The sequence below is a fragment of the Oncorhynchus keta genome, chromosome 22 (genome assembly GCF_023373465.1).
Source record: "Oncorhynchus keta strain PuntledgeMale-10-30-2019 chromosome 22, Oket_V2, whole genome shotgun sequence".
In the NCBI taxonomy this organism is placed as follows: Eukaryota; Metazoa; Chordata; class Actinopteri; order Salmoniformes; family Salmonidae; genus Oncorhynchus; species Oncorhynchus keta.
The window spans coordinates 19337432-19341113 of record NC_068442.1 but is presented as its reverse complement, the minus strand read 5'-3'; positions in this window follow the sequence as shown (position 1 = coordinate 19341113).

The window sequence follows — 3682 nt, the reverse complement described above, 5'->3', positions numbered from 1 at the left end:
GTGGTGCATGCATATGTATTCACCCCCTTTGCTGTGAAGAGCCTAGATAACATCTGGTGCAACCAATTACCTTCAGAAGTGACATAATATGTCAAATAAAGTCTACCTGTGTGCAATCTAAGTGTCACATGATCTGCCACGTAATCTCAGTATATATACACCTGTTCTGAAAGGCCTGAGTCTGCAACACCACTAAGCAAGATGCACCACTATGAAGACCAAGGAGCTCTTCAAACAGGTCAGGGGACAAAGTTGTGGAGAAGTACAGATCAGGGTTGGGTTATAAAAAAAATATCTGAAACTTTGAACATCCCACGGAGGACCATTTAGCCAGAACTCAATCCAATTGAGTATCTATGGTATGACTTAAAGATTGCTGTACACCAGCGGAACTCATCCAACTTGAATGAGCTGGAGCAGTTTTGCCTTAAAGAATGGACAAAAATCCCAGTGGTTAGATGTGCCAAGCTTATAGAGACATACCCCAAGAGACTTGCAGCTGTAATTGCTGCAAAAGGTGGCTCTACAAAGTATTGACTTTGGGGGCGGGGGGTGAATAGTTATGCATGTTCAAGTTTTTTTTGGTCTTACCTCAGAAAAGAAAGGTACGTTGAGAAAATGAGTACAAACAGATGATAGAAGTATACAGTAGTATAAGAGGAGTCAATGTTTCTTGATATAATAATCATTGCCATTCAGATCAGAAATGTTTAGTAATCCATTCCTGAACATCAGGGCAAGAAACACCACTTGTTTACTGATATTTATTTCATGGTCACTCTGGTGCATTCAGAGTAAAGAGAAAGCATGAGGATGCTAACAGGGCAGGGAGAGCAGGTGACATGGAGGTGAGTGAGAAAAGGAGCAAATATTGATGACTGATCTGATCTCCGTGTTGTTCCTACGACAACTAATGTTGGCACAACTGAGCTTAGTGGCTGGCACCTGTGCCTTAACCTGAGGTTAGGGTTAGGTCAAAGGGTGGGGTGCTAGGGAATATTCTGTCTTTGGACTGGGGAAACCAACTAACTACAGGTCCGTTGCAATGATGGCCCAGGAGAAACATTATGTCTTAGGAACAACACCAAGACTGAGATATCAGATCGCGCAAATATTGATGGGTTAAGAGTCTTCTATCCGCAAGCCTACAAAGCATTACACCAGTCAGGCTGCAGTCCATATCCATGCGGATGCCCAGTCTGTACAGAGCCCAATTCTACAACGCCTTGGACACAGTGAAAACTCAATTTAGAGGTTTGATCAAGCTGGATTCCACAAGCTGCAGCAGCTTGAAGATGTGCTGCTACGCGGAGACATGGACAAGGTGGTAGATAAGTATCCTGAATTTAATTCAAGACTACTGCAGGTGCAGCTGGCCATGTTTGGGGCTAATTACACACATCAAATGAGCTCGACATTGCTAGCATTATTCGGGAAATGGAGCCAGAAATCTCGTCAGTCGAGTGGAAGCTTTATTAAGGCTTCTGCTGGTCGTCCCTGCCTCCTCTGTAGAGGCTGAGAGGAGTTTTAGTGCCCTGAGGAGACTTAAGACATGGCTTAGATCATCGTTGAGTCAAACAAGGCTAAATAATGTGGCCATGTGTCACATGCACCTGGAGAAACTGGACAGACTGGACCTTGAAGGAATATGTGTAACAGTATAATTTTAAACCGTCCCCTCGCCCATACCCGGGTGCGAACCAGGGACCTTCTGCACACATCAACAACAGTCACCCACGAAGCATCGTTACCCATCGCTCCACAAAAGCCGCGGCCCTTGCAGAGCAAGGGGAACTACTACTTCAAGGTCTCAGAGCAAGTGAAGTAACCAATTAAAACGCTATTTAGCGCACACCGCTGACTAAGCTAGCCGTTTCACATCCGTTACATATGCCAGTCTTTTATTAGTGTCAACAATAAGCGCATAAAGGCCTTTGGATCCTTTGCTTGAAGAATGGCAAGTCAAAACACATGTCATTGCCTGGAGAGGAGATGAGAGGAGAACAGAGCAGAGGAGATGACTGGAGAGCAGGGGAGAGGATCGGAGAAGAGATGACTGGAGGAGAATATAGGAGAGGGCTGCAGAGCAGAACAAATGCCCCTGCTGCCCACCCAAGTTTACTTGTAAATATGTAAGTTAAAAACAGCAGATTGCTTAACCTTGGGCACAATATTTGTACTTGTCTTCATAACGATGCATAGATTTCTGTTTATGGTTGTACTTTATTCATCCCTAATCTCTGCCATTACATACAAGAAAAGGTCAAGAAAAAAACAGCAATACAATACATTATTGTAAAAAATATTCATCCAGAGCCCCCTGCAGATTGACTGCCCAACCCCCCCCCCATGACAGATTTGTTAAGGGATATTGTACTTTAGTAATCCACAATTACCTGGTGATGTAATGTCATTATTAGATTTATATCTTCCATTTTCCTACAGATACCTTGTAACTGGTGATTATTTCAAAACAATGACCTACAGTTACCGTGTTGGGTGACCAGGGCCATCTGGGACTGCCTCCTGGAGGAATTCAGGTGTGTGAAGGCTACCTATGTCCTTCATAACTTCATGAGGATGAACACGAGGTGCAGAAGATCTGCAGCTCACCCCCATGTGCCAGAGGAGAAGTCTGCTGTTCTGCAGAATGTTTCAAGGATGGTGTCCAACAACGCAGCAAGAGGCAATCTGTGTGCGGGAGATCTTCACCTCCTACTTCTTCGACGAGGGCGCTGTTCCCTGGCAACACAATAGAATACACTATGCACAACCAAAGGCTCTTTTAAGACCCATCCACATTACAATAAGAGTATTCTTCCATTTACTTAGCTATGTCAACTGCAGTTTCAATTTCCATTTTCTCTCCCTTTGATTTCTACTTCTCAGGTGAGGGTGCTGTGTAGGTAAGGGTGTGATATGTGTACAACAACAGAACAGGTTATTTTAAGTCACCCATATTGAAAAAAATGTAGAACAATTAGACACCCTATAACCCACACCTACACATGTATCAATCTGATTGTGTTGTGCAGTAAGCAGGCTCAGGTGTATAACTGGCTCCTTCCACCTTCAAAGAATAGGCAAAAGGGCCAACCATGGAGAACAGTAAGACACTTAATTATTTCTATGCTATATTGTTTGTCCTCGTGTCTGCATGTTTTTCAGTATAAAGTACTCTGCAGCCACTTAGTGTGGACACCAGGTGAGGCCACAAGCACATATTCCTGTTGAACAATGTCTCTAACTACCTTATTTTCTTAAGTCTCCTTCACTTCATCCCGCTCTCCCCTTCTCCCCAAATCCTCTAGGTTATATCAGCTGTCGGTCACTTGGTCAGGTCAACAGGAAGTATTATTAAAGAGATGCTTCACATTGAAATACAGATAGAGATGCAGTAGTCCCAAAGTTAATGATCCAAGGTCAGTTTTGCATTTCACCTTCTGATGATTGATAACTGACAGTGTTCGAATAGAAAAATAAAAAACAAGGCTTAAACTTTATCTCTCCATCTGTCTCTCGTCTGCAGGTATGTTTTTTTTATGTGAGAGAGGTGCCAACCCCCAGTCCCGTCATCGCTACCTCAACCGCTCTTAAGATAACCTTCGGGTCGAGATAGCTAGGTTCTGAACTAATATGTATACCAAACGTTGGACAGATCAGCTACATAGCTAGCTTCACA